Source organism: Sciurus carolinensis, chromosome 14 (genome assembly GCF_902686445.1).
Source record: "Sciurus carolinensis chromosome 14, mSciCar1.2, whole genome shotgun sequence".
Lineage (NCBI taxonomy): Eukaryota > Metazoa > Chordata > Mammalia > Rodentia > Sciuridae > Sciurus > Sciurus carolinensis.
The window spans coordinates 61,051,025-61,076,948 of record NC_062226.1 but is presented as its reverse complement, the minus strand read 5'-3'; the positions used below and the strand labels follow the sequence as shown (position 1 = coordinate 61,076,948).

Below are 25,924 nucleotides of genomic sequence, written 5' to 3'. Positions count from 1 at the left end.
ACAATAGATGTTGAAGGGAAATGATTACTATGAAAAACTGGGCATTTACTTTTCATGTAAATTTTTATGTTCACAATAAAACAAAAATTTTCATTAAAATCAAGAGTGCCTCTAATTTGCATTAGAATTTCAAGAAACCAGGTGATCAGAATTATTTCAATTAATGTAGAGTCCATCTTTCCTTTTCAATGTTTTGCAACTCAAGGGAAACAGAGGTCATGTATTCTTTCTGAGGAGAGTGTTCTAGTAAATTCCAGAAAAATCAAAATTTTTTCTGGATTCTAAGAGAACACTGCTTATTACTCTCTGATTAAGAGGTACCCCAAAGTAAGGGAATCTTTTTAAAGATTGAATCTCCGTATTTGTACCCAGTATTATTTGATTGTGCATGTTTTTCTTACTGACCTCATCTATGGTGATCACCTGGGTGTTGGGTATTGAAAGCAACTGAAAGTGAATGTTTGATTGAGTGTATTTGTTGCTATTTTGGGTTATTCATTTAACCTAACTTGCCTCAGCAGGTGCCAGTTTGATGATCATTTAAGTTACACTCTATATATCAGGAGCAGGTTCCAAAATTGCATGTAAATCAAATGCTCACTTAAATGCAGTTTGTTTTAATGGACACTATCATGAATACATTTGTACAATAACTCTATTTTCACTTTTTCCTGTAAATTTTGTCTTTTTCTCTAATACAAGATAAATTTTTTATTTAAAAAAATCTAGAGATTTTCAAAGACAGAAGAAAAACTTGAAAAAGTCAGGGAAAGGAGAAGGGAAATAAAAAGATTGAGGTAAGGAATAAAAAATTGAAAAAAAAATAAAAACTTATACATAGGGCAAACCCTACATATACCAGTCTTCTTAATGTCTTCTATTCCTTTACATTGGTCTCTGATATCTACATTTGTGTACAATTTATTTGTTATTTCAATTTGTGAAGGAACAAAAAAATACTAATGTTAATCCTTGTGAAAGAATAAAAATGTCTTTCTGAAGAAAGTATGTTTGGTAGCCAATGACAGCCTATAACTAGAAACAATTTCCTCTCCATGGCTCATACAAATGTATGTCAAGTGGATCAGCAAACAAGTCTGAAATGTCATTTGTAAATAGAGCTCAAATAATAAGATCCCCTCAAATGGATTGTAGGGGTTGGTTATTACCATTGTGAAAATGTTGCACTGTGTTATATACATTGTATATTCTATTTGTAATAGACTTGATGAGGGAATTTGCATGCAGAGAACATCATTTGCTAATAGACGTTCACTTAGACTTTGCTGAGGAACTGCTGTCTATTGGAGATTAACTGAAGTATCAGTATATACCAAAAAAGTTTCTATGTAAAATTTTTTTCTCTAATATAAATATCACATATGAATAGCCAATTCAAATATTTACCAGAACAGATGAATAATTTAAATTATGAGAGTTCAATAGGGCGAGGACTAATATATGTGTGCTTCTTGTAAAATGTATTACTTATTATGACATTAAACATTTTAAAACTCAGCAAAGGCACTGGCCAAATAAATGCTTTGTGACGTTTGCTTTAATTAATTTGAAAGGCTGCTTGCTGCACTGTTTCTTTCATTTAAGCAGGATATGTTTAGTCTACCAAGCTTAAGTAAGGGCCAATAGTTTTGAAGGTTGTGAATTTTCTTAATCCTTCATGATTTGAGTAAAGCCCATTTGTACCATCTGCAAGTATGCAGATTACCACATAAAATATCAGTAACAATAACAATTTGCATGGCATTCCATGCTTTGAAAGACTTTTCCAAAAAATATTAAACTAGATGAGTTGTGGGTCAGATTCAAGTTGATAGACAATGTGGCTGAATGGAAGCATCTTTATTTCAGAGGAATGATGATATTTCTTTGGAGACATAGTATTCTCATTCTATTAATAAAAATAAACAATAAGACAAAGTCAGTCTCTTTTCCAGTTTAATTAAAGGGATGTTTGATTTTAATGCTTCATTGAATTTACTTTGTCCCTAACCAAATATGCAGTCATAATTAAATGAACTGTAGGCAACATTGCCAGTTCCAAATCCTCTCCTTCCCATATTTCAGGGAATGAATGCACTATAGAAATTCATATTTGTGTGCAAATATATAAGACTAAATAGCCACTTTTTAAAACCAAGTAGTGACATATGATTAAAAATACTTCATTCCTTGTGAGAATAGATTGCATGTATAATATAAACTGGGTTTATTCCCTTCTATGTCAAGTAAAGTCCAATAGAAGAAACAAATGGCACTAGTTCTTTTGGCTTTCTCTTAACATTACTCTATGAGCAGTGATTTCAGGAGAATATATTTTACTAATTAACTTAATTCTAGTCCATTTCATAATAAGTAACTGAGGTTATTTTGGGGGCATTAGAGGATTTTTTCCCCTAATGGTTCCTGTATTTAGCTGATTAGAACAAATGGCAGAATATATGTTAAATAAAGATTCCAGGGCCTATTCTAGAACCACCAAAAGAGAATTACACAAAGTACTCATGGGGGTTGGCTGGCAGATAGATAAGGATGGAGTATGAATATTTAAAGCTACTTCTTAGGTTATTCTGATGAAGTTCCAGCCTTGGCAGGTTTCCTCAAATTTATTTCACTAACAACCTGTTCTCTAGGGACGTTTATTTTGTATTACATGGAGCTCTCTAAATATTAAGCAACATTATCTTTAAATGAATAATATTGATTTAGTATCCTTTTAACATAAGATGATCAATTCTCGGGAACTAAGAATGAAAATATATACACTAAAAGCAAAGCAGAGGGAATTTCTTAAAAATATTCTTGAATATCAGCAACAAAAAGAACAATATGTATGTGCAAAGGGAAGCTTTTTAAATTGCAAAATGTTATAAAAATTCATTTTTTAATACATGAGAACTTGAGATGTAAGTACTGTGTTGAAGTCATTACTGAAGCACATTAGATAGCTGAAAGAATTATTGTTATATTACTGGACAATGGTGGTATGTGTGGTCACTAAGTCTGTAATGACAGTGCCCTGCTGACTTTCCAATTGTTTCAACAGAAAGAGCATGGGTCTTTAAGGCAGTGCAGGGGCTGGGGTACTGTGCACATGCAGAATGAGACAGGGTCCCACACACTATGGAGTACATTGGCATTGTCCCAACCCACCCAAACCACCACACCATGGAAAAAGGAACAGGATGAGGGTATGAACAACTTGGGCAAGGAGGAGATTTTCATACACCAACAGGACTCACAAACTTAGTGAAGTCCTACTCCTTATCTCCATCTCCACATCCTATGACTCCTGTTGTCTTTGGCAACTGCAGTTTCCAATGGTCCATACAAAGCAATTCTTGTTTCTCCTTTCCAGTACAATCAGTTCATCCATCAACATTATGTGGCTTTACTCTCCACGCACACACACTTACTACTTCTCACACCTGCAGCTGGCTCAAGCTTGATCACTTGGACTAAGGCAATAGCCTCCAAACAGGTCTCTTTGATTCTGATCTAGTAAAGTGAAAGATAGTTTGCCATCCCTTTCCACACAAAACTCATCCATTTTTCAAAATTATTGAGATTAAAATTTAGGTGTTTGAAATGGCCCACAAGGCCTAACAGTAGCCCTACCTCTTTTCTTCCAGGGTACTCCTGTATTTATCCAGTTACTTTGTTTTTATTCATAGCATGTTTTTTTTTTTTTTTTTTTAATCATCGAATTTGCTGTACTTTACTTATTTTTAATTTTTTTTAGTTGTAAATGTGCACAATATCTTTTTATGTATTTACTTTTATGTGGTGCTGAGGATCAAACCCAGTGCCTCACACGTGTGAGGCACGCACTCTACCACTGAGCTATAGCCTCAGCTCTGTTTTTCTTATTTCTTTATTGTCTGATTCTCCCCCTACCCAACACCGACTATGTGGTTCCATGAAATCAGGAAGGGTGTATACGTATGTGTTCGTGTTCATTCTTTATTCCTTGGTAACACCACCAAGTACATTACAAGTGTTTAATAATTGTATAAGATTTTAAATGAAACTCTGTAGGACTTACCACAGGATGTTATATTAGAGGGCAGAGATAAGGAATGTGTCCCCAATATAACCAAGTATTTTAGACCCTTCATGTGCCATGACTTGACACTAATATACATATAGACCTTATAATTCTTACCTTGAACAATTTTAATTTGAGATCACAGGTCTGTGTTAATGAGATCATCAATTTCTTGAGAGTAAAGGGAGTGAATGGTATGTAAATTGTAATTTTATCCAAGTTTAAAGAGGTATCCTGTTTTGCCCAAATTCGTAGCACAGCTGAGAGGATTCATGTCTCCACTTGGTTTTGTGCTTTGGACTCAGATTTTACACTTCACATTATCCCTCTGGCACCTAGTGCAATACTTGCTATATAGAAGAAAAATACATTAAATATTTCCTGATTTATTGCTTGCTATGTAATCCTTTGGTTCAGAGAAACATTTGACTTCCTTCATTCTGGATTGAATTGTTTGAGAAAAACAGCCAAAATCAATGTGTGTCCACAGAGACGAACAGTACTCAAGATGACGGACTTGTTTTCCCTACTATGGCTGCCTCCCTGACTTCTTCACGTTACTGTTGACTAATTCTCATTGCAAGAGACAATGCTAGAGAACAGAAAAAGGCTTCCAGGGCTTTAATTCTCTCTTGCATGCCCAGAAGGAGGCTAAGCATAACAAGGGACTAAGCAGGGAAACAATCGTGTCTGACTCTAATTACCGAGGAAAAACACTGACATTTATCCATTTCTGAAGTCACTTTATGCAGAATTATCTGGGTCAGACTATTGTGAACATATGTCATATGTTAGAACTTTGGCTGTTGGTAAGTTGCATTGTTTGAAATTATTTGATTAAATATGTTTTAATAGAATGTTAGCTATACGTGGTCACAATTAGAAATATTCAGATTAAAAATAACTTCCTATATTCCCTCTTATTTTCAAAGCTTGAGTAGGTATTTGGAATATAGTCATTAGTTTATGACAGACAAATGCTCAGGTGAAAATGATGACATTTAATTTTTTAATGTGAAATTGTTTCACATATGATCATTACAGGCTGTGTCTACACATACACAAAGATACACACACACACACACACACACAAAGAAGCACCTTTATAGCAATTTGAGAACAACTTTTTTTTCTTTTTTTTTTTTTTTTTGCTAATGAAACATCTCTAATTAACCTCTAAAGGTAATGTTGTGATATTTGAAGGTGAATTCTCAGCTTTCACAAACTCATCAACTGTTGAATACAGAATAATTTACTGTGGCAAAGAGTTTATGTTCATATTAAGGAGAAACAAATGGCAAACCACTAGAGCTCAAGTATTTTAGTTCCTACTTGATTTTTAAGTCTCTAATTAACATCTTTTGGTTACAGTAGTTTTTAGGTTTAAAAAAATGGCGTATTTTGTTATGAGATGTTGGCAGCATTCTGTAAAATGTTTTTTCTTGATTATTTACTTATACAAATTAATGAAAAAATGATAAATTCTCACAGAATGAAATACAAACACTTAAAAATCATCATCTGAACTCTTTTGCAGAAATGTAGATAAAGGTGATGAAAACTCAATTAATGGAATATCCCCAATATAATCACTAGTTGGGAAAAAGAATCATAAGGAAAAAGACTAGCAAGTCAAAAAATCCTAAGTGAAATCTAGAGTGTGAGGGTTTCATCCATGTCCAGGGTGGGTGAGGGAAGGTATAATTGTGGGAGGACAGTGTTGGCTATAATTCAATTACTAATAAACTTACCTAATCAATAAACACAAGAGTCAATACTCTTTTCGAATGGAAGGGGGTGTGGTGGATCTGGGTGTACCAGATCTGGCCTCCAACAAGATGGAGGATCCCACCTTCACCTTTATTTATAGTCCCATAGGTAAAGGGGCGGACTGGGAGGGGCTTCTTCTGTGAGAACAGGATGGGGTGGATTTCGGGAAGTCATTTGCTTAGGGAATTAGCACATCTTCAGACAGTGAGCCACTCTATACAGGGCCACTTATTCCCCTGTGGTCTGAAACAGTCTCCCATGACTGTCAGTTCCTGGGAGTCAGACCTCTGTATCCCATGGTTGGGCCAAGTTGATTTGCTAGACATGGATGGTTCCCCACACCAGAGTGATTTAATTTTACAGAAAATAGTTCTCCTTTGGCAAAAAAAATAGTTAAGAGTTAAAAAATTTATAACTTTAGTTCCTCCATTTAAGAGCCTAAGTTTTTCAGAAACAGTTGGTTAAATACTGTATGTGTTTGTTCCTGTGGATAAATTCCTTAAAAGAAAAATGACCATAAAATCAATCCTCATGGTCCTTTTCTATATGACGAGTTTAATATGAATGTGAAAAGAAAATGGAACTGCAGAAAAATTCTGGAAGTAAAATAAACAATGTTATCAGTAGTTGAGTTGTATATTTCCAATTTGTGAACTGCCAATTTGGGGTTTCTCTTAAGGTTTGTCACTTGATAGGGGATTTATTCTGTCTCCGGCTGACTGAGGGATAAACTTTATCTCCACTGGCAAAGCAGTGAGAGGAAGGTTATATTTTCTTCTTGTTTATTATTTGGTCTTTAAGTATAAAACATCAGCTTTTTCAACAAACAATCTCCAAAGCCCAATTACATGATTTCACTTGCTCAAAATGTAATTTATTGCTAATGGAATCATAGAAAAATGCTTCCACAGTGTATGGAATGTGGAGTCAAGTAAGTAAGGCAAATTGCTATTGAAGAGGAATTATTGATTCTCCCGTTACAATAAGTGCATTTCAGCTTTGATACATGAAATTTTATTTCTATTGTAACAATAATTTTAATTTAAGCCTTGAGTTTTTTGTGTCACCTTCCTTGGGCTATGTTGTTTTAAGTCAGCTGTAATGATTTTTGCCTGAACTTCCCATGCTCTTACTCCCTCTCGAAAAACTTAATTGAGTAGGTGCTATCAAATCTGGGTCTAAAAAGTTATAAAAGTACTAAAACTTGCCTGGAAAACTTCCAAAAGAATTTTTATCCTATCCACTCTTTTCCTGTCTGAATATGTAGAACAGAGAATGCTCCTAATATCTCTGAGCTCTAATATCTCTGAGGAAATGAAATTATTTTAATTTGCTATAGAATAACCAGGGTGCATGTTGAAATCCATGTATGATTTTCTTCTTAAAATGCAATGACCAAGGACTGGGACTATTTTCCAATCACTTTAGTTGATTTTCTAAACAGAAATGTTAATCAAATCAGACCTAATCTTTCCTTCTCCATGCTCTGACGGTTCACTGTGTTTCTATTAGAAGTGCTTCTCTGACAGTTGGGTATTATGACCAGATTCCTGGTGCATCAGTCTATCTCATGAGATTGGAAAGTTATGAGGAGAAGGAAATTAAGAAGCTGTTCTTTATCTCTTTTATGTTCAACTCCAATGAGGTCTAAATAGCATCTTCTTCCATTTCCTAAGTATTGCCTTGGTACATAATTAATTGTCTCCCCCCACCAAAGAATTCATGAAGTAGCTATTATTGTGTAATTTTGCCATTGAGAAAAGAGAGGCTCAAGATGTAGATAGTTGCTGAAAATGGCATAACTAGTAAGGGGTGGAGCTGGGATACCACATTATCACCTAGGTTGGTTGATACTAAGGTTCAAGACCCTTCTCCTAAGATAAACTTTGATACTTCAGCACAGATGAATGACACCCATTGAATCAAAAACATAAGATTTTTTTTATGGAAACAGTATGCACCGAAATTTCCCTCAATGTGACTATTTACATGAGAACTATAAAAAGAAATAAGAAAAAGCAATTCAATTACCCACTGTAAGCTTCAACTTTATCATCTTCCAAATGGCGATCTCAGTGAAGAGTGGTGAGTTAAGTGTAATTATTTATGTGATGTGAAATAATTTATGTGCCTGGCACAGAGCCATTCTCAATGGTTTTTACATGAAGTTATTATTATTATTTAGTACTATTTGTGTACAAAACTCAAACATATCTTGAAGCAAAGATAGTTCATACTTTTGCACTGGTTCTTCTGGAATTTATAAATATCAAAAAATATCCCTTTCTAATTATTTTTAAAGTAACTTGTGACCACTTTCCAAACTTTTAAATAAATTCATTAATTTAGAATTATAGTGTATTCTCTATGCTAAGAGAAGATGGTATCTGCATTTGGGTGGGATGGAAAGATCATACATTTAAGGTATATTTCCTCTCTCTCTCTCTCTCTCTCTCTCTCTCTCTCTCTCTCGTTTTTTTTTTTTTTTTGCCATCTGAGCATTATAAAAGCAATTGAATTCTCAATACATGTTTTAATATAAAATTATATTAAACAGTTTTATATTATCTTCTAAATAATATGTAATCTTTTATATAATATAGAACTTTAAAACAATGGTATTAATAACCATTGATAAATATTTGTTGAAAAGGAATAAATTAGGCCCCTTTATGTTTAATATAATGGTACCATTCCAGGGTGAAGTTATAGTTCTTAAATATTCAATATCATAGTTGGTTACTATACCTCAGGCATTAACAGTAGCATAATAATAAGAGGATATTCTTCCTCAAGTTATTATATTGATTTACTCACTTAGCATAGGGATAGTAAATAGAAGAACCAGGACAGGTGTCCACAGATTTCAAATCCAAATGTGGTATGCTTCTATTTTCACCAGACTACCCTGTCTGCCGTGGCTTTCTGTGAGACTTTGATAAACTATTTCACACTTTAAGAGATGCATATTGGATAATTCAGACTAATTCATGTAACAAGATGAAAAGGATAAATCTGTAGGTTCCTAATTCCCTGGTTATCTTGTGATTTTTATTTGATAAGGAAATCATGGGAACATCTGTTGTAGCTGTATGTATATCTTTGGCTGCTCTTGATCAAGAGTGGATTGTTTTGTTTAAAAAAAAAGAAAAAAAAAACACAGAGATTTATGAACGCCCCGAACCAAGGTCAACAAGCAGTGTGTAAGAATGACAAAGTCTAACATTTCTAGACCGAAGTTTCTATTGGAAGCTAAAAAATAAAAAAAGTGCCTTCTTAGGTGTTGAGTCACTGTGTAATTCTGGATATGAGAAATAAAAAGCTCTCTTTTGCAGTTTCTAGCATGTGACTGAATGCAGAATTTTATCATGAAAGATTGCATCCCACCTTATTTTTTTCCTGTATAGTTAACATGCAATCAAATTCCTACACAAACCCAGAGCACACCCAGAGACTCTAGAGTCCCAATGGTTATCTTAATGTTGCTCTTTCTTGGACTGCTGACCTTCTGAATCTAGAAGACTCTTAAGATGTTTTTCAAGGGTTTTATCTGTCATTCTTTGGTATTTCTCTTTTTTGATTCTGTTACAAAGAAGACATGTTTAAAAAATAAAGTTCTGAAAGCCACTCCAGAGAGAGAGAGAGAGAGAGAGAGAACGAACACTACATGTCCAACAACTCTCATTTCTTTTTCTTTACAAGAATGTAGCTACTCTACATTTCCTAACATATCTTTTAGTTAGACATTAGGTCGGGCCATTGGGTGCCAGTGAAATGAAAACGAATTCAGGTCTTATTCAGTTCTGGTGCTCAAATCCTATGAGTACTCCATCTTCTTTTTCTCAGTCCTTCCCTTCCTCCCTCCCTTCTCCCTGTTCAAGGCATTGCAGACTAGTCTCTGAAGAACTCCTCTGGAATATGAGTAATATTGAAATGCTTTTGTGCTAAACTAGTTAAATTTGGGGGGGGGGTAGTTTCTAACAGCAGTTTATTATACTTTTAGTAGTTTAGAATGTTAGTTTCTCTTTTATAGATAACTTCATCAGTGCTGAAAATAATGTGCCACAAAGTTAATTTATTACTCTTCTACTACATTATAGTATGGTTCCAGAAAAAGAATAAAATGCAAGAAGCTGGAGTTTTGGCTCATTGGTAAAGCACTTTCTTGGCATGTGTGAGGCCTCCTGGGTTTGATTCTCAGCACCACATACAAATAAATAAGTAAAATAAAATAAATCCATTGACAACTAAAAAATATTGTTTTAAAAAATGGAATACATTCTATGATTTTTCCCTTAGCCACTTGTTTTATCTTTATGTAATTAAGAGATCAAATCTTCTTCTTTGACCAATGTGAAGCAGTGCACAAACTATATAGTGTGTTAACAAAGTTTCTTGGAAAGTACAGTTATTTAATCTGTAATATCTGCTTGGTGGGCCATGGATGTCACGTAAGTTTATCATTAATATCTGGGAATTTCTCATGTCTCCTTTCTCCCAGGGGGCAATTATAATGCCTGCAAAGTGCATGGTCTCACAGCTGCCTATACACATCCATCCGTAACATATAGTGATTATTTCAGAGGAGGTACATTAGGAAATTAAAACTGAGTTCTAATGAAACTGAGTAATCTAATATTTGAAACTTTTCCTTGTGTTTGGGGTGGATGAGGGGAAAACTAACCATTTACAGTTCCACAAAACAAGTGTGGGCTTTGGACAGGTGCTTTTTGAATGCAGACTCATTTAAGATCCATAGAGGCAAACCCAAAGAAGCTTTAGAAGATTGGCACAGCAGGTGTTCTGCCACCATCCTCAGAGAACTCTGCAACTTCTATCCATAGGCACCTAACACTGGGGACGAGTAGAATATTTGGTTTAACAGGTAGGCGACTTGGGTCAATGGGTAGTAGGTTATAGTCTTTCCACTGTAGTGTTAAAATGAATTCAGGAATTTCATTTAAAAAATATTCTTCTTGAAGTTGGTAATCTTATGGAAGTAATGATAGGTAAGTTGTTATATCAGCAACTTCAAAAAATATCTTTACTTCTTTGGCTATGAAATCAATGGCCAGAAATTTTGATTAAGTTAGCAGGAGCTTCTCTGTACTAAGTAGTTTCTAAACTGCTGTTGTACTTTAACATTTTCTAATAATGTTCATCACATGTTTTAAGCTTAACTAAAGATGTTTGTAGTTTCTAATCACAACTTGATATAAAAAGGAACTGTGACATTTATCTGAAAATACACAGTAGCAGAGGAAAGGGGAGGATTCAGAATTTCTGACTTCTGTAATTTGATTCTACTTCTCTGGTGGTTTATATTTTTTTAAAGTAGTGCTTTTGCATATCCCATCTGTCCAGGATATCTTCTTTTTATTCTCTAGGTTTGTTCTCCTTCTTTTGCTCTATGTCTGGAAGGTTGACTTACAGGGACCATATTATTGAACTTCTTTACCTTCTGGCTTCCTGTCAAACTCAGTTGGGAAGAACTGTTTTAAGCAGAGGAAGATAGTGTTTGCTAGGAACCAGTTATGACTTTCCAAACAAGGCCAGAACTCTGGGAATTTGCCCTTTCTGCACAGCTCTTTCTGTCTCTGGATTGCAGTATCATTTTCTTCCCGCATCACTTCAGGTGGTAACTCTTCACTACCCGTCGGTCTCCTCTCACCTTCCCAGATAGACTATTAAATTCTTCTTCAAGTTCCTAATGGAGCATGCTATTTGTTTGCTTTTGAACTCTGCCAGATCAACCATCTCATTTATGTTTATGCTGACTCTATAAAATATTTGCTCCATTTTATAATGGAAGGATTTGATACATGGAAAAAGAAAATGATTTGCTTAAGGTCATAAAGCTAGTCAGTCAGTGGTTAGAATTCAGCAATTTTGACTCTTATCACAGTGTTTCTTCCACACCCCTGCTCTGCCTCCATTTACTACAATTATTTAATCATGTTAGCCACATTATACTGAATAAACGTTGAACTCATTATCACTTTTTATTATATTTTCCAAGTAAAGATCAGGCATTGAAAGGGAGCCTTTTTTAATGAGAATCATTGATGCAAATCATTTATGGTAATGTAGATGTTAATCATAGTAATTTTTAAAACAGTGAATGTTTTATAATGGCATAATTAACAATCACAGGAGATCAACACAACATGGGTCTCTTCAAATATCCCTGATATTAAAAGTTTAGTAAACCAGGCATTCACAAACATCGTATGTGACAGGAAAATAATTTGCCCAATAATTTGGTCAAATTTTGGTCAAATTTTGAATGACAATTGACCCTTCCATCTTCATAGAAGAAAAGGTTTGATACTGTCAGTACTTATGTGGAAAATCATACTGGTTTGGACAAAAACATGTTCAATTATAAAAAAGCATTTAACTTGGCTAGTTGTACCAATGGTTCTGAGCCAAAAATTATTACTCAGTGCACGTAACATCTTTCATCATGTTTTGTGACGTTTCCTCACATGATCATTCACTGAGAGATGATAGGATATCCCCCCTTTTAGGAGCAGATGTTCTGCATGTGGAGCCTGAGGACCCTCTTCATCTGAGGTCAACCTTCCTTCACAACAGTGGTAACCTGGTAGCCCAGCCATATGTCTGATAAATGAATGCAGGGAGTGTTTCTCTTCTTCCATAACAAAACCATATAATGTGTCAGAATTTTAAGAAAAAAGTTAAAGTATTAGGAAAGGGAACAACCCATCCTGGTAGATTCTTTTTGCCACATCTTCTCTGAGCCAGAACCCTGAGTGGAGATGTGATGTGATTGTGATTCAGGAAGTTCTGAATTCCACTCCAGAATTCTATCCTGTGGTGGCTACAATGGTGTTCAGCTGTCTGTAGATGACTTACTGCAATTTGTCACTTTTTGAAATTGTTCCTAAATAGTCTGCTGACATGTGCTAAAAAGCTTTCATTGAAATCTGAAATAGTTCATTTGTTATGTCAACTGGGAACATTAAGTGATATCTGAAAATCACTTTAAGATTTATTGAAGCGATTTCAAATATACTTTAATGGCAATTTGGTATACCACAAAAGCAATAGTGTCATTAAAAGCACAAGAAAATCTTTCTATCACTTCTTTAGAGAATTCATATCATGTTCTAGTTTAATTGCATCACTTTATCACTGGAGAAATTTATCACTTTAAAGATATTCTGAAAAGTTAAAGAAACTTTAAACAAATATTGGTAAACTGAAGAGAATGACTGTGGGTTGCATCATTGAATGTCATTGAAAATCACAGGCCTGATAGCTTAATTACAAGAATGTACTGCTAGAAAAATTAAAAAGGTTGCTTATATACCGTTTTTCCTTAAGAAACTAAGCATGTGTTGCTATGTTGGTCACTGTGAATCACTTTTCAATCTAGTTAACTTACAACTTAACTAAATTAGATAATGCATGGTGTGCTCTTAAATATGGATAGTGGTTTCTTAAAGTTCTTTTTGAAACCACTCTCTAGAAAGATGAGTATATAACAGTAGATGACAAAACGTGTGCAGAGAATTTGCTATGGCTATTTCTTATGATCATTCTCTTTGAGGCACAAAAGAAAGGTGTACTATGTAATGTGTTTATAATTTAGATACATTATGATCAAAGATGTTTTTGTGTTAGTCAACAATACCTAGTTCTCATGATGCTTTAACATCTAAGTTAAACGTAAGTATAGTAAAACACCAATTCAAGGCTAGCTACCACCACTCTTTCCAATTTGAAAAAGTTACTGGACCAATGGTAACAAGAATCTGACTTCTTGGAATGAATCTAAGAAGGAAATCAGGTAAAAAGGAATTTGTCTTCAGATCTGAACTGGGCTGTGTGGAGCTAGTTTTGTCTTGGTGTGGAAGCAAGGTGGGGGGGAGCAGGTGGGTAAGGAATGATAATGAACATGGCCATGTATCACTAATCAATAAAACCCAAGGAGAAAAGCCCTAGGATTATGCTGTCCTGGGAACAGCACGGAGAACAGGGTAACAAATGCTGGGTTGATTACCTCACCTAACTACTTATTTGCTTGTAAACACACCTTGTAAAAGACACTGGTGCTTACAAGTATTCAGTTAAATCACACCACAAATATGACTTAAAGAGGGATTTTGATAAGCAATTTACATCAGTTATAATTCCTTGTGCTGAACAGAAGAAGTGATCCAGAACATCATGCTGTAGAAATCTATGATTTAGATTGGTTATTCTGCAGTAGCCATATTAGACCAATGCTGTGCATGGCCAAAAGCAAATTTATTAATTTTCCTTTTATTTAATTCTGCTGTCAAACTTGATTATATATTTGTAAGGAGTCGGTGTTTCTCAAAGTATGATTTATGGGCCATCCATGTCAGAATCACCCAGGGTATTGTTTTAAATGCAAAGTTTGGGGCATTAAACCTCTTGAATTAGAATTGCTGAAGTGAGGTTCAGGAGTCTGCATTTTTAATAAGAACCCCAGGTGATTCTTATGTACACGGAAATTAGAGCACCACTGTAATAAGACATTTTCCTTTGATTAGGGCTTATAGTCACCATGAACAGATCCTCACAACTAATTTATTTTAGAGCTCAAAGGGACCATGGAGATCGCCTCATTTATCATACACATGATTAAATGAAGATGTGTTTGAAATTCCAAAAATTATTTGATTATTTCAACAAGAAATCTGCCTTATAAACTATTTCTGACATAAAAATAAAAGCTGTCATTTATAAGGGCCCCAAACTATGATTAGTAATTAATATGCCATTTTTATTAATGAAAGAGATCCTTAAACATAGAAGAGTGATTTAGGAAACAGTTCTTAGCAGATGGACCATTTCTACCTCTGTGGTCACTAACCCCAGGCAGCCTTCAGAGCAACAAGCAAACACACATGTGGAACAGATGCAATGATAATAAGATCATCCAAACACATTTTGAGTTAGCTTAAAAAAATATTTTCTGATTGATTTTTAAAAATGGACTTTGAAATTTTTAAACACAAATTTCAACAATAGTATACATGTAACTACCTCCAAACTGGAATATTATACAAAATGAGTATAGGACTAGATGTTCTTCATAAGAACAATCCTTATTATCTGTCATTTGATCTTATAAATTTCAAAACTAGTTTCCTCACCTAATAAATATTCTTAGACTCTATGATTTACAGAAAGCTGGAAATATGAAAGATGATAAATGACCCAATCCATTAACTAGCAAAATTATTCTTTGGAGTAATCACTGTGACTCTGGAATTTCCAATTTGTTCCTTTTGCAGTAGAAATGATCCTCCTGGGGGAATTAATATTGTTATCAATCTCATTTTAGTGAGAGACCCTTGTTTGGCACTTGCCCTGAATTTTGCTACTGATGATTTTGCTCATTATCACCTTCTAGGGTTAGTGTTGGTAAACAACATCCAGAGGATGAAATTCGGCTGTCAGAGATTTGACACTAGGGTCCACAAGTTAAGAATGTTCTAAGCAGTTTTTAAAAATGACTGAAAATGTGTATCATGTAAACATTATGTGAAATTCAAAAGCGCCCATACATAAAGTTTTATTGGAACACAGCCATGCTCATTTGTTTACCTATTGTATGTGGCTACTTTCATGCTACAACTACACAGTTCAGCAATGACTTGACATAGAAACCATAGGTCCCACAAAGTCTGAAATATTTACTATCTGACCCTTTACAGGAAATGTTTGTGTATCTGTCTTCTAGAGTAGTGGCTTTCAAAGTATATTCCCTAGCTTGGCAATACCAGTGTCACCAAGCAATTTGTTGTTAGAAATTCGGACCCCTCCCCCCCAGCCATCAGACACATGGAGTCAGAAATTATACAGGGAGGCAGTTGTGGGAGGTGAACTCAACAACCTGTGCTTTAATGAATGTTCCAGTTAATTTTGATGCCTGCCACAGTTTGAGAACTGCTATTATTTGAAGCGTTTGTTTTAAGGATATGATAAGCAAAAATTACTTGAAAATGTAAGTTAATATACCTATGTAAGGATAATGATTTATTTGGCTTTTGTACTGCATTTGCAAGGAAAACATACCAAAAAATACAGAAGAAAATGATGAGTACTGGTGAGTACTCTTGCTGCCAGAGAGAAAGCTTATAATAGAGAAAAAAATTGCATATCTTGCTTTTAGGGGGTTATTTTAATTTTAACAGGCTTTATAAAATTACTTCAGGGTAGCTTTGATAAATCAGGAAAATGAGATAGTAACCTTTTTAGAAGACAAATCTCAGTGGTACTTAAAAGGGCTTACCACTAGGTTTATAACAAAGAAAATACAATATGCTTCAATTATTTACATATGAAGATAAAGATTCCAATTTGTAATTATATGTTGAAATAAAACTGACTCCAACAGAAGGGAGGGGGAAAATACAGCTTCTTTTTATAGGAGAACCTGGTCCTGATGTCCTATCATTTGATGTATTCATGTCATGAACACCAAGTACTCAACCCCATATGGCTGACATTTTTGTATCTACTATTGATATGAGACTGCTTGGTCCCAATCAGAAATGAAAATGTGGGGACAGTTGAGGATGAAAGGAGACATGAAGAATGATCATTTAAAAATAAAGTGAAATAATCCAGCCTAACTGAGGCTATTGCTTTAAACAGCACACTAAAGAAAACCCTTTAAAAATGGCTCTTAACATTCCATTCTAAGGCAATGAATGGCTCAATGTACCATTCCATTCTCATTCAGTGATATTTATTTCAGGATATTAATGAATATTTAATTTCAGTTCTGTTTACCAGTACTATAAAACCCAAGGTAATAAAAATAAGAAAATGATATGGTTACTAAAGCTAGAACAAAATGTTACAGTTAAAAATGGAGAATATAATTGAGGAGTATGGTCTCAAGGCTAACTAATTCTGCCTGTGGAGATAGTAAGCAAATTAGACTACAGATTTAGTTCTCCAAAGAGCACCGTAAACTTAAAAGGAAAGGCTTCATTTTCAGATATGAGACATGCAAAGATGGTCTCAGCTGGAGGAGTTAAGAGTTCAGTTTCTGCATCTAACTGTTTACAGTAGAGTACTAGTGTCACCTGTTACTATCTGGGTAACCTTGGGCAAGATGTGAGATCATCCCCCACTTCCATTTCCTGTCTATCAAATGAAGATGATGACATTATCTACTTCATAGCATTCCAGTGAGGATGACATTGAGATAATTGATATAAAGATGTGAGTCCTGTGCTTGATGAATAGTGAACACTCAAAAGTATCAGCTACATTATTATCATTATTAATTGTTTAATCATATATTTGCAAGACAGGGGAGGTGATAAGGCAGCAGAGATATACAGACAAAGATGATTCAGTTTACTAACTCACTTAGAACTCTCTCATATGTCAGATAAGGTTATTCACTAGAATTGCCTTCTGGATCAGCTTTGGAACAATTTAGCGGTGGCCTTCTGTAGACGCTGTTTTGGCGACAGATACATGGTGACTCCACAGAGTTACACCTGGAAAATTGCTTCAGTAACACATTCGTCAAATACTGAAGTCATCCAAATATAAAATTCAGGCTCTATCCCAACCCAAATGGGGAAACAACTTTTCTTTGAGAAGTAAAGTTCTCTCTTTAAGCTTACTAAAATTTACAAATGAAAACATTGTATGTATAAGCACTCTTGTCCTTATGCTTTGACCTGTAAATTCCAAATCTGTTTCCACCTTGGGGTGAGAGACATCTGGATGCTGGCAGCTGTCTGATTGTGCTGTTCCTCTGGGTGTATCACTGAGCTCTAAGGCCTGATCTCTGTCCACATGTGTGAGATGGTATTTCCATTTAAGTGTCTGAGGACATATGGCTTAGTATAAAAAATAAGCACCAGCAAAACTTTATACACAGACTGGCTGCTACACAGGAAGACCCATTTTATAAACATGAGTGATAACCCTATTGCGTTGGAACATGTGCTGCTGCCCATCATGAGAGTGATTGCCACTTGAACCCTCAATTCATGACATTATTGAAGTGATAGATCCAGAAGGCCACCATGTGTTTTGAAAACATAAAAGTTTGCTACTCCTCGTGCCTAACCACAAGAAATTATTTTGACCACACATATGCCCCACCATATACTTCTCAGCATCAGAGGGTACAGTTAGTGTTCCAGGAAATCAGGTAAGAAAACACAGTGTGATCATTCTGCAACTTCCTCAACTCTCAACATAGATACAGAAAATAATTACTTTGTGCTAGGGTAGGTGTGGGTGATACAGTAATAAACAAGCATGGAGCTTCATCTCTAATTAAAACTATATTTTATATTAAAATATATACTGGTAGATATGCTATGATCCAGAATAGAAGTTTTGAATACATGTTTCTGATAAGGAAGTACAATTGAATTCTTCCTGGGGAACCTGTTCATGCCCCTCTGCTACCCTAGTGGTAAAAACTGAAAAGTAAAAGTTTACTGAGATGGAAGCAACCTGCTGATACACTTTGCAAACACGATATTGTGAGATCACTTTTTAAATGCTATTTCTAGAGTAATGTTTTACCTCTGCACACCCATTACCAGTAAGTGCTTTTCCCTAACTCAAAGACAATTACTCTTTTTTGGATATAGGAATGGTTTTGCTCTCAATTCCCAACACTCCCATCAAACTTTCTCACACTCTCTCTCCTGGACTTGGATGCAATGAAATGAAATCTTTTGTTTGGGCATCACTTAATGCCATTGTGTCTGCTTTCCCTCCCCCGCCTCCTAGATTTCACAATTCAAATCAGATGTTGTCTCAATCAATTGGATTCCCAGGTCTCCCAGACACTAGTGACTGGACCTGAGTCTCTAAATTATGTAATCAGACACAGAGGTGTTCGGATCCACCATCCTGGGTGGGAGTAGACTCCCAATGTACCATGAAGCCTGCAGACATGCATCTAGAGATGGGTGCAAAATATCTTACAAACAACTTGCACTTCAACTGGGTTCCAAAGAATCTGGAATGAAAAAGTTTACATAGTTTGGTTTATTTAAATGAGATAGCCTTCAAAATCTTACAGGTCTAATATCAACTAGCAAATTCTTTGAAAAATATTTTCCATTTTTATTTCCTTTAAGGAAATCATCTTGGAAGATTAATTTTAGAGGCTATTAGAGAATATATTTTAATGTGAAATGCTTTAGTTGCAGATGAGACAGGGTTTATTGTGCAGTTCATCAGCAAGATGGCACTTTGATAAATCACAGATTGCTTAGTGCCTAAAGAGGCACATTGTGACAGTTTTCATCACAATGTAATATAAAGAGGCAAATGAAGCGGTACTGCAGGTCACGCCAGCGCTGGTTTGGTGATGGTGCCCATCGTGTCACTGAGAACCAGGAAGTCTGTCATTTCTAACCATTTGTTTCTTTTCTGATCAACCTGTTAGAGTAGCTTTTTTCATTAATCATGTAAGGACTGGTTTGATTTGGAACTCACTGCTCATAAATAGTTGGATGACTGAAAGTAACTTGAACTGTTAGAGAGTCTCTTTAAAAGGAAATGAACTGCAATTATTTTTTCTGCCTTGATAACTTAGGTTGAGACTTCTGTGTGAAAGCATGGGTTGTAAATGAAGACCTGGTCACTGATTTGCCCTTTTGAATTTACATTTACTACCTAATACTAAATAGCTCCATGTCTAATCCTTTAATCAAGCTTTCTGGCAAATCAAAGCTATGGTATCTTCCATGGGTGTCTGATTTGAATGCGGAGGTAAAGTCTTCACCCTTGACTTTAGATTTCCTTGCTGATGATCTGCTTGTCTTCATTTATTGTGCATAACATAATATTCTGTCCTGTGTATCTAGGTAAAATTTTTCCCCTTCTGTAATTGAAAGTAAATTGTAAAGTAACTATTGAGGACTTCACTCCTCAATTTGCTTCTGATTCTCAAGGGGAAAATTATGATGCTCATACATTGATTCTGGCAGATTCTAGGATCCCAAAAGGAGTGATTGTAAAACATTAATGGTAAAGACAAATATGAAAACACAGAGGTCAGCAAAATATATGTATTTATATGTATAACTGTCAACCAAGTTTATCACTGACTGGTGGTGGTGGTAGAGCTCTAAATGGTGCCAAAGGAATGACTTGATTGTAATTTTGATTATGTCGTTGTGGCGCTATAAAGACTAGTCCAAAAAAAGATTGATCTCATTTATCTCACCCTGGTTTCTTTAGGTCCTTGGGCAAATGGACCAACACTTATTTTCAAGGCTGACCTCATCTTTTCTGGCTGTTGAGTAGACTTTGCACTTCAGTTGATGAGGGCATATGAGAAATGAACCAGATAAATTGCTTGATTAGAATCTTCATGAACCAGAACTGATGAGAGGGGCACACATTTACTTGTGAATTAAGAATCAAATACATCTTCCTGGGGCCCAATGCTGACACACACATTTATATCCTCCCCACTGTGTGCTGTGCACTATTCACAAACCCTAGATTATTCTATGGCTCAGAATTTGCTCAAGACTGAATGGTGCTTGAATATTGACCAGGCTTCTCTTGCAAGGCTCATGTTAGTCTATAAATGGTATTCTGGGGAGTAGAACATTGATGTTCCTTCTGTGTTTCCAGAAACATGATGGAGGGAATCAAACCTACAGCTCAACTTGACTATTATTTCTTCAATAACACCAGCCTCTATGACCATAATAAACCAATAAATCAATGAGTAAACCTAACTTCTTCTTAATCTCTGTATGGGACAAAAAATAAAAAAATAGAATCTATGTATAGTCTTTTAAGTTATATATAGCCCAAATGGAAGAAGCTTATAGTCTCTGCACAAAATATAGTATAGCAGGTGTGTGTGTGTGTGTGTGTGTGTGTGTATGTGTGTGTATGAGAGAGAGAGAGAGTGTATTTTTGTCTGATGATATTCTGAGAGTGATAAATTGAAAACATATACTTTTCTTCTCATGTTACATAGCTTGAATTAAAAATAGAAATTACCAAAATTTAAAAATGGTTTAGTTTTTCCATGTGATATAACTACAGAAATGAATGCCAATTAATTTTGGCAGACTAATGTGATTTGATTAACTTGTTAGTGGTAAACAGTGATATTAGCTACACACTTAAAAGTTTGTATTTTGTTAATTTTAATGGAAGTATCTAGGGTTTCCACAAAACTATTCTTCTTAATATGAAATACATTTGAGAGGTAGGTGGCAGATTTTTAATACACTTTAGTGGCCCACCACATTGTAGAAAACTCAACATTTATTTACTACAGTTTTCCGAAGTCAAAATACAATGCAATTTGGGGCAGAGGAGATATAAATCTGCCTCCTCAGATCATGCTTTCCTTTAATGGAATATTAAAGGGCCAAGAACAATTAAACCAAAGACTTATCTGATTTAAGTTGTTGGCTATCAAAGCAGATAGCATTATTATTCCGCAAATATTCACTCCTCCCTCCCTATTCTCCCTGGAGAAATTTGCTTTTCTGCCACACTGATATTGACTTTTAGGTAATTGCTTTGGCCAATGGAATGTGAGTACATGTGATGTACACATCTCTGGAGAGAATTCTCTGAAGCTGATTTCTCTGCTTGTACTGTTGTTCTTAGCCTTGAGAAGAGCCTGGTTCTGGCAGTTGTTGCGCTTTCTGACCAGAAGAAAGACCTAAACCTGTTGAGGAGCATGGAACATCAATGCCAAAATGGATCATAGATTTGTGAGTGAGAATTCACTATTTTTATTGTAATATGCTAAGATTTTGTGGTTAATTGTTACTGTCTTAGTCTGCTTAGGTTGTCATAATAAAATAACATCTGCATGGTGGCTTAAACTACAAAAACTTATTTTCTCAGAATTCTGGAGACTGGAAAGTCTAAGGTCAAGTTTCCACCAGAGTTTGGTTCTTGGTGGAGACTCCTTCCTGGCTTGCAGACAGCTGCTTTCTTTGCTATATCCTTACATTATTGCAGGGGTGGATGGAGGGAAGGAGAGAGGGAGAAGGAGAGGGGAAGGGAGAGACAGGCACAGTGTAGTGGGTCCTGCTGCTACTTTTTATAAAGGCACTAACCTTACTGGTCAGGCCATCCTAATGATCTCCACCTAACCCAAGTTAGGTTAGTTCCTGTTTTAACTGGTTGTGGTGGCACATGCCTGTAATCCCAGCTACCCAGAAGACTGATGTAGGAAGATCACATATTGAAGGCCAATCTGGGCAACCTAGATATTGTCAAGAGAAAAAATAAAAAGGTCTGGGGATGTAGTTCAGTGGTAGAGCTCTTGCATAACATCTGCAAGCCCTTGGTTTGATCCCCAGCACAAAACAAACAAGCAAACAAAACCCATCTTCAAATCCCCACATGACTTTTGGGGAAACACATACAGTTAATAATAGTTACATAGCATTATTGTAGCACAACCTCAATAATATACCTATGTTACTAAAGCCTGCCCTGTCTCTTTGTATCATGTCTATCTTAAAACAGCAACATAAACATAAAAAAAAAAAAAAAATAGAATAGTGTATTCTGGTGTGGTCAATGAAAATTGAAGAAATGCCTTTCATTTGTGTGGCCATTTTTTATACTATTTTCTATCTTTTCTGTCAACATAAACATTTTTACTAGTAAAAATGTGTTGGATTAGATAAAATTATTAGATTTGCTACATTTGGGTACATATAATATCTTTAGTGTTGAAAAGACAAACTTTAATTTTCTGTCTTGTGTGTTTGTGTCTAGTTGCAATATGAAATTTCATAGATTTTCCAAAAGTCTGCCCTGTTGGTTACTATCTGATTAATGCAGAAATGCAATAGGGTGATAGTCAAAATCAAATAATAGGATCAAGAAACATAGAAGTAATTTCGGCTTACTCCGTAGTCTGGAATAATGATGTCTTTAGCTTATATGACTCACTGGAAGATGCATTGAAGGCTGCTTTTTTGTTTTGATTTTAGGAGCAGATAGTATATTGGTCTCTTTATTTATTTATTTTTACTATAGAAATATGGTAATGGAATACTAATTTTTAGAAAAAATAAAATTGTGTGTTTCCATCACAGGTTGTCTTCTTTGTACAGGAATTAGATCTCAATATCATGAATAAGCAATTCATGTTGACATGCCATCTAAATGAGGATGCTTACACTTGTTGAGGGAGAGCAGGTAAAGGCCAAGGAAAAATTACTGGAAACTAATGTTCTCAGAAGTAAGTCTCTGGCCTACCAAAGTGGTTACGTTGGTAACTGGAATCATGATAGTGATTGTGATGTCTGAGAAATCAGCCTAGAGTCAAGATCAGGATTGAGCATTAGTGTAGGACATACATATCCTATGTGCATGGTGTATGTCTAATCCCAGATGCTCCAAGCAATGACAATACTCTTAGGGTTACATTCAAACTGAGAAGAAATAGTTTCTTTTCTCCTATATACATTAGAAGAAAGACAGTCTTTTAAACAAGTGTGCACAAAAGACTTGTTATCCATATGTAGGAAAATGAGGCTAGATCCTTATCTCTCACCCTGAACAACAGTCAACTCAAAATAGATCAAAGACCTAGTAATTAGACCTTAAACTAGGCAACTCTGAAAAGAAAATGTTGAATCAACATTCAAGCATATAGTCACAGGCAACAACTTCCTCAACAGGACTCCTAAAGTTCAGGAAATAATACCAAGAATTAATAAATGGAATGACTTCAAATTAAAAAGCTTCTGTACAACAAAGGAAACAATAAAGCATGTGAAGAGAGAACCTACAGAATGAGACAAAATCTTTACTACTTACTCTTTTGATAGAGAATTAGTATCCAGAATATATGAAGTATTTAGAAACTTAACATTAAAAAAAAATCCTAATAAATGGGCAAATGAACTAAACAGACAATTCCAAAAGAAGAAATACAGTTGACCAAAAAATATATATAAAAAAATGTTCAACATCATTAGAAGTTAGGGAAATGCAAATCAAAACTGCACTGAGATTTCATCTCACACCAGTCAGAACAGCAGTCGTTAAGGATATAAATAGTAATAAATGCTGGAGAGGATGTGGAGAAAAAGGAACACTTTTTACTATTGATGGGATTGTAAATTAGTATAACCACTATGGAAATCACTGTGTATGTTCCTCAGAAGACAAGGAATGTAACCACCCTATGACCCAGCTATACCACTCCTGGGTATTTATCCTAAAGAATTAAAGTCATCATTAAAGTCATCATACTTTAGTGATATATGTATACCCATGTTTATAGCAGCAGACTTCATAATAGCCAGACTATGGAACCAGCCAAGGTGTCTATCAAAGGATGAAAAGATAAAGAAAATGCATATACACACACATGTATATACACACAAACACACAATGGAGTTTTATTCAGTCATTAAGATTTAAATAGTATCATTTGTAGGAAAATCCAAGGAACTTGAGAACTATATAAATAACACACACACACACACACACACACACACAATGGAGTTTCATTCAGTCATTAAGAAGAATTGAATTATATCACTTGTAGGAAAATCCATGGAACTTGAGAACATTATTTTAAGTAAAATAAACCAAACACAGAAAGTCAAGGGTCATGTTTTCTCTCTTGTGAAAGCCACAGAGGAAAAAGGAAAAGAAGAGTGTGTTTAATCACATGAAAATCAAAGGGAGACCAGTGAAGTAGAGGAAAGGGACCAAGGGGAGGGAGGAGGGGAGTGAGGAGAGGAAATACCAATGAACAATATTGGTCAAATTATTTTATTATATTTTGTGCATGAATGAATATGTAAGAAAAAATCCCACCATTATATATAATTTTTAGGTACCAGTTAAAATATGAAAAAAAGAAATTCATGAAAAAATAATATACATATATCTGTTTAAAATTAAAAAAGAATAAAAAACCACCCTCCCCAAAAGAAATAATATTTTTTGTTTGTTTTCATCTCACATAAAGGTGGTATCTGGGCCAGTGGTGGCTTTGATTTATGGACACTCATGAACAGTATGGAAGGTCTGGTTTGGGTAAGAGGTAGCACTATATTCCTAGTGGCATCCCTGTGATATAGTTTAAAAATCACTAATTTATCTTAAGGAGTATGATTTCAACTAATTGGTTCGGAACTCTCTACCATTTGGATATTGCCTTTTGTCAGAACAATGTAGAACCTCAACCCCTGTCTTATGTCTTCTCCTGAATAGAGATTCCAGAGTTAGCTTCGGCCTTACACTTTGTAATTGGGCTATTCTTATGTATTAGGACTGTTACAACTTCTCTATGACTTGATAAGGGACATGCTTTCAGTCTTAAACTTCTGTTTCAGAGCAGGACAAAGTTTATCCACATTTTTTGATTTTTCTTTACCTAAAGGCACCATGAGAATCAAATGCTTCATTTGAAAAGGCCCCTGAGAAAAGCAATCTTTGTGCCAGACATGTATGTACATGTTTTGGCATAGTATTAACAACTACTATAGCTATTATCTCAAGTTTTTAGACTTATTTCCAAATAAAAATAGCTTCAGTCACATTTTTTGGGGGGGAAAACTGGTTATTCACAAGCAGAAGAATAAAATTGGACCCTTGTCTCTTACTACCACAGAAGTCAACTTAAAATAGATTAATAACTTACATGTAACACTGAAGCTGTAAAAGTACTAGACTAAAACACAAGGGTAATGCCCTGTAACACTGGTAATGATTTTTTAAAATGTGACCTTGAAAGTATAGGCAAAAATGTGAAAACAGACAAATGGAGTTACTTAAAAAACAAAAGGTTCTTTACAAGAAAGAAAACAATTCAAAAAATGAAGAGACAACACATAAGAGTGGGAAAAAATAGTTTCAAACATATATCTAATAAGTGGTTAATATTCAAACTATATGAGGAATTCAAGCAACTTAACAGAAAACAACAGTAAAATCAAATAACTACATTTAAAAAATGCTCAAATGACTTGAATTCACATTTCTCAAAACCAGAAATACCAATGGCCAACAGATACATGAAGGAAAACAATACCCAGAATTGTTAATCATTAGAGAAATGCAAATTAAAACCAC

The 25,924-nt window shown here is 34.9% G+C and overlaps 1 long non-coding RNA gene across 1 annotated transcript in view; it reads left to right on the top strand.

Moving 5' to 3' along the window:
• LOC124963979 (uncharacterized) overlaps nt 1-25,924 on the top strand; it is a 77,755-nt gene that overhangs the window by 40,222 nt on the left and 11,609 nt on the right. The window contains exon 3 of the long non-coding RNA XR_007104859.1: nt 21,476-21,582. This is a non-coding gene — a long non-coding RNA (uncharacterized LOC124963979). The remainder of the gene's footprint in view (nt 1-21,475; nt 21,583-25,924) is intronic.